This window comes from Myripristis murdjan, chromosome 23 (assembly GCF_902150065.1).
Source record: "Myripristis murdjan chromosome 23, fMyrMur1.1, whole genome shotgun sequence".
NCBI classification, from domain to species: Eukaryota; Metazoa; Chordata; class Actinopteri; order Holocentriformes; family Holocentridae; genus Myripristis; species Myripristis murdjan.
The window spans coordinates 7,831,510-7,843,844 of record NC_044002.1 but is presented as its reverse complement, the minus strand read 5'-3'; the positions used below and the strand labels follow the sequence as shown (position 1 = coordinate 7,843,844).

The following is a 12,335-nucleotide window of genomic DNA, read 5'->3' as shown; positions in this document are numbered from 1 at the left end:
TGTAAAAAACAACAACAATTTCCGCTCCCCAGACGCTCGCGGCTCATCCAAATTTGCCGCATTTGGTCCCAGCTGTTTGAGCTTGTACTCCCTGTGCAGCTGACCGTTTTGTATTGGCATTGCTTTGCAAAACTAGCTCTGTCTCAGCAATGACACATGCGGATTACTGAGCCTTGATTTAGAGCTGAGTGACAAACCGTATGCAAGGGGAGACAATTTTATGCATTATTCAGACCTATTTTGATATTTTAACAATGTGAAAAAATGTGCATATATTAGCGGAGACCTATCTGGGATAGTTGGCTTGTCTCATGGAGTAACTTTATGTTGTAGTGATGTAACCAAAGTTGTATAACGGCAAAAATGAAAGAAAATGACCATGACCTCCCATACCAAACCCTGATTGGCTATGTGCTTTTGCTTCCAGCATTGAATTCCGCCAACCACTATATTTCTTTTATCATTTCTATATAGAGTCTTGTGTGCCTGATCTCTCTCACCCTTCACTGCCACCTTTCTCCCCTCCAACGCTTCCTGTCAAACCAGTGCAGTAATTACTTTCATAAACCGGGAGGAAGCAGAAGAAAAGAAGTAGTTATGCAACAGAAAGCAGCCCTTTGGGAGAATACAACCCTTTTAGCTCCTGTATGGTGGCTTTGCCCTGTGAGCCCGTCTTATATGGGAATAAACAGATCAATAGGCTCACCTGAGAGCTGCATGCTCACCTCCTCATTTGACCAATGGAGGACGGGCAGATTCTAGCACAGTCTCTCTACGCACACAGTCCTGTTCAGCTAGAGCCTAATGATGCTAATCTCCTAATGGGCGGCAATGCTCTCAGAGGCCCTTTATTACACTGATTAGGCCAACAACCTCGAATATGATGTCCTAATCTGATTAGGAGATGGACACAGCTGAGCAGAGGAGAGAGAGACGGAGAGAGAGAGAGAGGATAGGAGTTTTTTCCCTCCTATGTGGTATGAATCGAAGGCCAAATTTTAGAAAGCTGCCTGCCTTCTTACATTGATTTACTCTAAAATATCATCAAGAAGGGCTGTGTGGTCATATGAAGTGTTCAAAATACTCACCACATGTGGGATCTAAGGTAGCTCTGACACTGACAGGCTGTGTCTGCAAGTGATAAACATACTAAGTAGAAATGTGCTTATGGGTAAAACTATAAAGAGTAGGCTGCAAACCCCCAGAGGCCTGAGTACTCAAGGTTTTGTGGTTGCATCACAAATCTCCTAGCAACCACGCTCACATCATCATCACGGAGGCGCAGGGGGGCGTCGGCTTTGTGCATGAGGATAAATATCAAGCGACCAGGCTAGAAAAACCCCTGATGATGGTGTGACGTGGAGTCCACTCATTAACATCGGTGAATCATCTTGTTTCCACATTAACATCACAATGACAGTCAACTTAGTTCTGCAACTGTAGTCAACTCAGTTTAGCCAGAAAAAAAAAGAGGTCGTTTTTTGTTTTTGTTGGCTAGTATGCAAATCAGCCTGCACGGAAAAAAAGTAATAGTTAGCCGAACACATATGATACTAGCTAGGTGAAAAAGTTAGTGTTAAATCAGTGTTGCAGTTTCACTTTCAAGTCAAAAACAGCGTGTCTAACTCAAAAGCCTTGCCAGGAGAAAGGGGTGTAAACTGGCCTCAGCTAGAAATCTGCATGCATGGTATACGTTTTGTATATAAAATAATGTTTCGTGCCTTAGACCCTGTTAAATAAATAAGTAAATAAATAAACAAAATATTCAATTTTCATTTTCACTTGTATTCGACTGACACGGGCATTTGGAAATGCAAGTAGACGCTCACAGCGGCTGTTTCCCGAGAGCTGGGGACTTCCGATATGGCTGCCAGAGGGGGCATACATCACCTGGAAGCCCTGCATACAGCCTTTTTCAATTTCCAGTGGGTGACTTTTGCTATTGCTCTTTTTAAAACTCAAAAAGCAAAACAACGGATGCATCTCATTAGTGCAATTTATCATGTGATTGAGGGCAAACCAAAAGCGGTTCTTTTCCTTTGGGACCGAACCTGCACTGATAGATATACCTCCCCTGACTTGCAGAGACAGGAGTGCCAGTTTGTGCGTGCGTGGGTGTGTGCACGCGCGCTTGTGTGTGTGAGTGTGAGTGTGTAAGCTACACTTCATTTAACACTGCACCGCAGGGGAGCCAGGGGAAATCACACAGAGACATGAAGAGAGAATAAACAAACAAATCAAAAGCATTAAACCAAGCAAACACAACATAGGAGGCTTTTTTAAGGACCGTTAAACCTCAATTATCCACCTCAAATTAAATGTCTTCTTTGGTAGTCTCCTCTCATTCCTCAGTGAAGTATCAACATGGCAAGCACAGGTTGCAGTGGAAAGTAAGCAAAATGGGGGCTGTGGCTCACTTTTATAAGAAACACTCAGCCATTCCATGGGATAGATTGCACATTTACATAACATTATTTTGTTACCTTACCTTTATAGGGATTGACTGAATGCGTTGTTTGGAGTGCTGCAAAATGGGATTACACGTCTGAGTTTCTCCTTATCAAGTCTTTTCTCCACTTGAGAACCACTTCCATCTGTAAATAGACTCATTTCTATACCCTATACACTGATCTGGCCCACTGTATTGTGAAGCTCAATAATAATAATAATAAAAAAAAACACTCTAACTTGATATAGCTAACTAGCTGGGCTGACATTTCAGTAGAATGGATGCTAAATGCCTACAGACATTGTGAAGGTTAAGGTCTAAAAATAGGTCAAATAATCTCTCACTCCTTTTGAATGTTTTGTAGAGATTCAGACTCACTTGTGGAGAGCAAAAAAAAAAAAAAAAAATACAGATCATGAAGATCATGATCATCATCAACGGAGCACACTCTGTGGAGCCAAAGTTGCCACTTGATTTGAAGTAGACGCAAGGACGTTCATGTTTACACCGTCAGAATATCTCCTATCAGTCTCATCATATCGTCCAATTTACCTCCGATGCATTGCCTCTAATTACTGTGAAATAAATCTATAATATAATGGGAACAAATGTTGGAGCAGAAGATTGCGCATCTGTTTTCAACAAATCCAAGCTTAAATTAATCCGTACTTTTCTGGCATTTTATCATTTGTGCTGTATGTTTCAAAGGCTTCCTCCTGCTGAAAGCCGCTGCATGAAACAGGCTGCAACACCGAAACAATTAGATTACTGTGCGCCTTTTGAAACTTTCCCTCTCATTGCCTGCGCATACATAGATAAAGCAATTTATCAATGAGGATTCTCGGTGAACGCGCGGTAAATAAGGAGGAAATGAGTTTTAAAGACTGAGTCGTGCTGAAACGGGTGATATTTTCATTTTAATCAGTTGGAGGAAACGCCGCACTCGTGTAAACACGTCGCCAACAAGGTTTCTCAATATGGCACTGCAGAATCTCATTTCATATCGCGGCGCACAAACATGACTGCAGCTCTGCTCCAGTTTCACCTTTCCCTCCTCGCCTGACACTTTGATTACTGCCTAATCATGAGCTGAGACGCAAGTGAATGTGTTCTCCTGGGACAAATATGCTCTCACCCTCTCATTTTGGCCAGTTGTGAACCAGAGACTGTGTGAATCAAGCTACAACAAAGGCGATCAAAATCAGTCTTTTCCCTGTAAATTACCGACTTATACAGGGTTTTTGCTCGAACCGTGGAATGAATTAATTGGAATTAATCTGAATTAATCATCGTCACTGTCACACTTGCGAAGGCACTCTTACACAGATAAATTGTACTCATTGTCTGCGGAGATGCAAAGTTTGAAGAGAATAAGAGGCTCCCCTATTAATTTTTATGGCCAGATTTACCCTATTGGGCCCGGAGTAGGGAAGAGCTCTGTCCCATTTGTTAAAATATTCACTTAGAGTTAAATACCTTTTAACATCTATTATTAATGCAGAAGTTTCTCATCCTGATTTGCCATGTAACGATCCCCCCAGTTCCTCAACACTTGGACCTAATTTCTCCATTAAAATGTTTTGCAACTCAGACATGAGGAATAGTTGGCGGACTCATTCAGGAGACACTCGTGTTTCTAGTGTTTTAATCACCGCAACAGCCAATAATAAACTTCTGTTTGACGATAATGCCTCTGCTTATCAGAGGGCTGCTCACGGAAGTCTGATCAGGCAAACACACATCCCAAAATGAGTATACGATGCTGTCAATATAGAGATCACAAGACATCAGTCAACAGGAAATACACATATCACAGTATCATTAAGTAAACCAGTACAGGTGGAGAGTGCAGGTGGTGCCAGGGAGACTGACCAACACCAACACATGCAGTGTATATGAAGATAATATTGGTGTGTGTCATGGATCAGCGCCTAGCCATCCATAACTGTGCATCCTGCAAAGCACTGGTACATGTGTCTAACCGTGTGTGGTCATCATGTGTGCGTTTGCTTGCTCTGCCGTGCTCTGTGTAACTTGACAGTTGGTATCAGTATGAGTCGTGTTTATTAACTCCAACCTGACAGCGAATACACCGTCAGTATCTTCTTTCGAGCCTCATTAACGTCTGCAGTTTCAATCAAGATAAGCAGAATTACAACAATACAAACCGGCATAGGAACACTGCAAACAAAACCACTTTTATAGCCATTCTGTTATCACTGTGTAAATTTGGTATCATATGCCAGTAAAGATTTTAGGACCATGAGCAATTTCAGGTCCAGCCAGGATGCCAGTCTAGAGAAGTTAAAGCAATATGCAACTTTTATAATACTAAAATGGTGCATAATGTCAGTCTCTCTGTCCGCAAGCCACTGTGTGCATTTCAAAGCCTCCTGTTTGCCTGAGATCCACGGTAACGACTGAGGAGAGAAGCAGCAAAGGGAAGAAGAGCGACGCGCATCTGAAAAACACCATGAACATCAGTGTTGATTTTTATTATTGCAGATTGGCTGCGTTCACCGTTTGCTTCCGTGACACCAGTAGATGCCAGCTCATCAGGATGAGTGACAAGTGTCGGGGCAGGGACTTGACCATCTGAGGAGGAGGAGGAGGAGGAGGAAGAGGAGGAGGAGGAGGGCGGGGCTAACACTACACTTGGCTGACTCAAGGTGAAAACTTGCATACATATTATAGCTTTAATGCCACACAGACACTCAGCATCACTCATAGAGCAGAAACTTGGCTACTCTGCATACTAGTGAGCTTTAGATGTGAGGCTGACTCTGTTGCACACATCCTCTGTAGCAGAAAGGGCCACCACGAAGCGCCAGACATATTGGCCTGCTGTATCTCTGGGCCTGTTAGTGTCTATTTACTGTGTCAACAATCTTGTTTGGAGCGCAGCCAATGCTTAAAAAAAAAATGCCAAAACGGTGTATGGCTTATGTTAAAATAATTAAATTCAAGGGAGGCTGACAGGCACTGAGAGCCCCTTCAACAGTGATTGCTGCACACATTCACTTGCGCTCTAAATGACTGTGGCACAGCTGTTTTTTCTCAACAAGGTGCCAACACGCATGTCTTCAGTGATCCTGAGCTCTTTGTATAGTAACCTCATTGAGAATGGACCTGGCACACAGAGGTGGCAGACACACTGACAAAGATAAACAGATGCAGGAAGGTTGCTAGAAGGGCGCATACGGGCAAAATGTATATTACATGAAAGCATTTTTATCCGCTCAAACCAAGTACATAACCAATGGGAGCATAAGCTTATTAAAAAGGCAATTGTCCGATCAGGCCTAAACGAATAACGGACTGTCCTTGTTGCAGTTTCTCTGAATTGGTCCAAAATTTAAAAAAAGACCCATAAATCTGTCCTTAACTTTGCTGTATGAAACCTGAAAATTGCAGAATGAAGGATGTTCTAATAGGTGAAAACCAGTCAAAGATTGGCCTTTTCAGTGGACTTTGCCCCGGGGCGACATGACGTCAAAAATCCACCAATAAACAGAATCAGAGCTGACAGCGAGTTTCCTGCGGCTGATTTCCCTCGCACACTCCACTGTCAACAAAAATAGCCCCCATCAGTGTCAGGTTTGCTAATGAATGTTTTAGCTGGAAGGTCTACGTTTTGATTGGCTTTAGATGCCGGTTTTGATGAGATGTAAGGCCAGGCGCGCTGTTGTGGCTCCGGCAAATATGAAGTGCCAATTAGCAGTCTCTTAACAGTGGAGAGAGGGTTTATTTTTTATTTTTTTATTTTTTTATTGAGCCCTGAAGTTCAGTGACTTTCTTCCTCCTGAGATCTGAAGCTGCCAGCCCGTGCGGAAGAGAATGTGACACTGTAAGCAAGATGGAGGGCAGCCTAAGAGGGGCTAATTGTGTGCTAATTTGTTGACACTTCTCGCTTTTAAATGCCCTCCTCAAAGCATTTTTGACACGTCGCAAACTTCAACAAACTGTACAAATGCTCTTTTTGGCCGCGCAATGCCAATTAAATGCTTTTTTTCTTGTTATTTGTTTTGTACTTGTAATTTTTACGGGGTGTTTTGCACAGGCAGGGAAACAGATGGAAACGACGAACTTTGGAGCATCCCACGGTGTAAGCAGTTCATGTTGTTGCTCCTGCAACCGTACGTGTACCGAAGTATCAGTCGTGTATGTCAAGCCCAATTAGGAAGATAGAAGACAGTTAAATAAATCAAATTTGATGCACGAACATGCCTCTTGTTTTCCAAAGCACTTCGTGTATTCTCTAGCCACGAATTTAAAATGCTTCATGCACTAAATCAGCATCTCCTCCCGTGTGGCCCTGCATGTCTGAAAATTAAATGCCGTGACGATTATCTAACACTTGAGTCACTATTAGTAAACTTCCCGAACATCATTTTATCGAGCGGTTGCCATTATGGACGGCTATTCCAGGCGGGACAGCCTCTCATGCAATGCAAATGAGAGAAGGGCAGATAGTGAAACTGGAGTATTTAATATACAACATGTTTAATTGATGACAATGCCTATGAAATATAGTGGGGATTTCAGAGGCAAAAAGCTAATTATTTGAGTTGTTTTGCCAAAAGGAGCCAAGAAGATGCTTCAATATAATCAGCTTGTGAGAGCGGTGCACATGCCAGCTTTGTTCGAAACGCACGAGGACTTCGGCGAAGAACGTCAAACGCAGATCATTCCGTCTGAAGGGGCATTTGAGGTCACACTGTCTGAACAACATAAGAAATTGCAGTGTCAAGCCTTTGTTATCATATTGCTCGTCTTCTCAAGTGATGCTAATAAATACATTCATGGTGAGCTTATGTGCCGTCTGTCAAATATTGATGCATTGTGAATCTATTCGTAACCGGATAAATGGGAGACAGTGACATGGTAATCAAACTCGAAGCGCCACATAAGTAGGCCCTGTCGAAATTGCCTGTCGCCGTGACAGCCCGGCTTGACAGGCTGTCAGGTTTTAGCACTTTGGTTTGTGGTCATGGCGCATCTGATATTTGGATCAAGGTTGAATTCCATGGATTAGCATCTGTCAGCTTTATTTCCAGCCACACCACTAAGCTTTAGGGCACACATTACTGCCAGAGATGGTGTTGGCCACTTGTGTCTGAGTGTGACACATCGCGTCCCTGCCTTATCTGACATAGCTGGAGTTACCTCTTTACAAGCGCGAGACAGATCCCTCTGCAAGTGAACAACCACGGAGAGCCTTCATACATGAGCGGTTCTTGGACCGCAATTCCCATGACGCTCCGCTGAAATAGACAGTTTGTTATGGTCACGTCGCTTTTGGTTCAGTTGTTGCATTTAATAAATATGGGAGGCTGGAATTTGGAGATGAAAACCAGAAACTAACTTCAACTAAAATGTGTTACACCAATCAAAAACCCTCCTGTGTCCTGACTGATAGCTGACTACTGCTCTACAGCAGCGTATACTGATGTAAAATCGTTTCCTGGCCTACTGTAACATAATGTAAAAAAGTATGTACTGTAAATAGAACAACCTATCCAAGGGCAACATAGCTCTGCGTTTTATCACTAAACTCTTCATCGCAGGAGGAAAGGGAGAGAGTACTGGGGGGATGGGTGGCTGAAATACAGAAACAATGAAGTGGAACAAATCCAACAGGCACACACTTTATCTCGTTCCCCTCTCCTTCCCCGCCTTTTTTCCATTTTTGCTATCTTTCTCTATCTTAATGAGCACCAGAGCTTTCTATCTAGGGATAGTGCCAGTGTGATACATCACAGGCAGGACACATACAGGGGAATGAGGACAGGACAGTAGTGGGGTGACAGTGATGCTGGCAGAGCGATTAAGATTGAGTAGACAGGCATGCTGATTCACAGAGTGTGAGCAACAGAAGCACCGTCATGCTGGGGAAAATGGCAGCGGCTTTCATTTCCCCTGGAAGCTGAAAACTTTAAGAGGATTGCAAGGTGTAAGGCTGGAAATTTGTTGTCCGGCGGTAGGTGGATGGCTGTTGTCAAGACCACCGTGATCGAATTCAAGTCACTTCCAGGACCAGGTCAAAAAAGGGTCAAGAAAAAGAAAAAGACCAACCGCTAGAGAAAACCAAGACTTTTAAAAGACTAAGACCAAAACCGACAATAAACCATGTGCATTGATAACAAAATGGAAAAATAAGAACCCTCTTTATCAAACCACTTAACATTCAGGTAATTAATGCATAGAAATCAACTAAAGCATATGAATCCATTAGTCAGTGGATAAAAAAAAAAAAAAAAAAGTTTGCTGGGTATTACCTACCGATATATATGTGCAGGAAAAGTTGAGTCCACATCCAGCAGTGCCACGACCCAAATAGACAAGACTTAGACGAGTCGAAGATGTCAAAAAAAGGTCTAAAGGCTGGTCTCAGGTACTACAGATTGGGGTCTATGTAATCCCAGATGTCACGTCTTAAGTGACTTTCACTTCCTGAATACTAATGATGCGCTCTGCACCTTGGAGAAGCATTCAAACCTTTAAGTGGCACACTGCGGGTGTCACATTGAGCATGACATTCACAGGTTCCTGTTCCACCCGCTAAGCACACTCTAGTCAATGGCTGAGTTATAATTGCTCATTGCCCTGAGTTAAAATGTCCGGTCATAAAGTGAGTCTAGACTGTAAGAGCTGCTGGCACGATGTGCGAAGCACTCACTGTACAAAATCGGAGAGCACACTTGCATAATATGATCCCATTATTCAAGGGGGAGTGTTGCACCACGTTAAATAGAAGGTGACCTTTCCATTTGTCCACAACAGACACCGCTTGATATTTCATTCCTGTCCTCTCAACTGTGCTTCTCCCCAGCTCTTAACAGATCCAAATTATGTAAGGTTTCTGTAACACCTATCCATTCATTTCCTCTGAATTTCCATACTGGTGAATGTGACACTACACGCTTGTTCCTGTGTGGCAGCTAATGATGCACCGACATCGAGGAGCAGGGCTTAATTGAACAAAGCCTGGGAGAGGAAGCCCCTGAGCAGGACCAGCAGGGCGCTGCGTCACCTGCGTGAGGCAACTACTGAGCCGCTACATGCATAACACGAAGGGACTTGGCGGAGAGTTCATCCAAGTCTGCGCCCTATGTGAAGCCAGTAATGAGCCGGCAACTGCCGTGAGAGACTTGCAGGCCAACTCATTTCCATGCATAGTATGGAGAGCTGGGGACAGCAGGCGAGTCCCTGAGGCAATATAGGAAAGGCAACAAGCTATATTGTCATTCTCAGCAGGGGTGCATTACTTGGGAGATGCTTTTGGCTGATAGCAGTCGGGTAAGATGCCATATTGCCAAGTGTAATGTGGCCACATGATGGTGTTCCTGACTGAGTGAAGCTTAGCAGCAGTTCAATTTCCTTGGAGTTATAAGTCAGAGCTTAAGATGCAGTAGGTGTATCTGAGGACACATGCATGTACTGTATGCAAACTGTAAAGTACGACTTCATTGTGGCAACAACAACAGCCAATGTTCTATCGCATACGACCCAGATTAGATAATCAATAGTGGGCATATGCTGCACTGTTATGGGAAAGGTAATGGGAATGTCAATATGCTTATTCAAGGGTTTCTCCTTGCACAGTGTGTGTTTGTTCATTGTGCGCTGAGCCCATACATATTTGCATTATGCCCCCCATACCGTCAGCTGCACAAAAATACGTCGACTGTCTGCTGAGCGCTGCCAGCGGCTCGCAGCATTTCATCAGGGAAATGACTCACCTGCCAGATGTTGGTACTATTATGTCTGTCTGTTGATAATGGCCTGTTTCAGGGCCGGCGCAACTGTCTTTGGTGCTCAGTCGAAAATGCGTCTTGTCAATGGGCCAATAGTGACACCTGTCCAGCATCACCTGTCTCCACAAGGAATAAGCAGAAAGCAGCAGCGGCTTCCAGGGAGATATTTGTGCTGATATTTGACATCTTCAAATGTGACCATTTTTTAGGGGAAAATTGTAATTCTTATTCTTGTCTTGGCGGGAAAAACAGCCGACACAACATTTATACAACAAAAAGACGTTAAAAATCAAATTCTGTTTGTGTAGAGGTGGGTTAGCAGCTTCTACCCTTATGAAGCAAGTACGATTTAAAAAAAAAAAAAAAAGCAGAATGCAGAATTTCCAATTATATGGGTGAATTACTAAAGACTAAAATTTCTGAGGAACATTTTTGTGCTTGCCTCAGCCTGAAAACCTACTGAGTTGAATTTATTAGAAGTTACAGAAAATAAAAGCCTTGGAAGCAATGATATTGATAAGGCATTAGCAGTAGTAGCACTTGTATCACGCGTAGTTGTAATGTTAATGGTAACAGAAGAAATAATAGAAGCAGCTGTAATTCTATGGCTCATAATAGCAACAATAAAATAGCAGTAGGTGTATAAGAAGTCATAGAAGCATGAACAGTAGGTAGTAAAAGTATTAGTGGCAATATCAATATAAGTAATGTTTTATTGGTGAAAGTAAGAGAAAATGGACGTAAAATAGCATTGGAGTGTGTTGCTGATAGCTATGGTGCACTAATTGGTTGCTAGGGTGTGCAAAGTGGTTGCTAGGGTGCAGCAGATTAGGTGAAACAGTAGTGGTCTCTAGCCATTCACGTTTAATTATAAATCATGTGACACTGATTGGAAATAAACCATAAATCTGATTTAAAATGAATACATTAGAGGGAGCTAGTATTACCTATTTCATAATTCTTCCTGTTTTCTTCAATATTTCTTCCCAACTTCAAATTTTCGCCTTGTTTTAATCTGAGAGCCATGTGTGTTTGAGGTTATCTAAATGTAGGACTCTCTTGACACTCAGAGAAGCGTGTAATCCATCAGCTGAACTACAAACAGAAAAATCGCCAAAAATAGCAGGGTTTGTTTTTTTTGTTTGTTTTGGAGGTCTGCACCTGATGGCCATGTTGTGTTTCTGAGACAAAATGCTCAGCGTGTTTTTTTTTTTTCCCTTCTTCTTTATAGTACACACGCACAGAGGCACTTCAGGTCATCACTGTATTGATCCACAACCTCAACTGCACACACACCGGTAACCATCAGAACAAATGCGCAGACACACACAGACACGACTGAACTGAGGAACAGCACGGAGCTCAGCAAAGCCTCCATGGGAACAGAGATGGATCTCATGGACGTTTACTGCTACTATATATGTTCACCCAGGTGCAGGAGCCACCCGTCTCTGTCTCTGCCTCTCACACAGACACACCGATCTTCACTTCAGTCAACATGCACCCTCAGGCTGCATGATTATGGGTAAAATAAATAAATAAATTTAAAAAAATCCCTTTTTCTCCTTCCAGCGATTATGATCATAGGTAGAAATCTTGATAATCTGAATGACGAAACTGCAGAATTTGCTGAAATTAAATATTATTAATTATTATTATTAAATATTGTGCCATTAATTGCATAGTTCAGGTGCACAGTTGTGCAACCACACACACGTTTTGACAAACATGAGGGCATGAGAGCCATTTGACATATTATACACAAAAATGACCAAAAGCATACCTTTGGGTCAAAACATTTTGCTTCCATTTGGGCCAATGTAATTTGTCAGATTCATATTGTTTGAGCTCGGTGAAGTGTGCCATTCATGCTCCGTGCCAGGATGGCAGTGCGCTGACTTTGCCAGGTGGAACTGCAAGGGAAGCTCCTTCCCGTGAATTCGCAGAGCTCATGCATAATACATGCACACATGGAATGGCACTGCAAGTTTGCCAGAGCTGAAAACTTTACAACCCTCACTCAGACACTTTTTGTTACTACAATGCGTGCTCATACAATCCAGAATTTGCTTTAAAAAAAAAAAAAAAAAGAAAAGAAAAAAGAAAAAGAAAAAAAATCGATTGTTATT

The 12,335-nt window shown here is 42.6% G+C and overlaps 1 protein-coding gene across 2 annotated transcripts in view; it reads left to right on the top strand.

Annotated features, from left to right (window-relative positions):
• The window catches only part of chrm2a (cholinergic receptor, muscarinic 2a), a 65,129-nt gene that overhangs the window by 39,091 nt on the left and 13,703 nt on the right, over positions 1–12,335 (top strand). The window contains exon 3 of one of the 2 annotated variants that reach the window (XM_030045357.1): positions 4,955–5,118. The exons of the other annotated variant lie outside the window; for it this stretch is intronic. The gene's annotated coding sequence lies outside the window, so the exon portion shown is untranslated. The remainder of the gene's footprint in view (positions 1–4,954; positions 5,119–12,335) is intronic. 2 annotated transcript variants of the gene reach the window in all.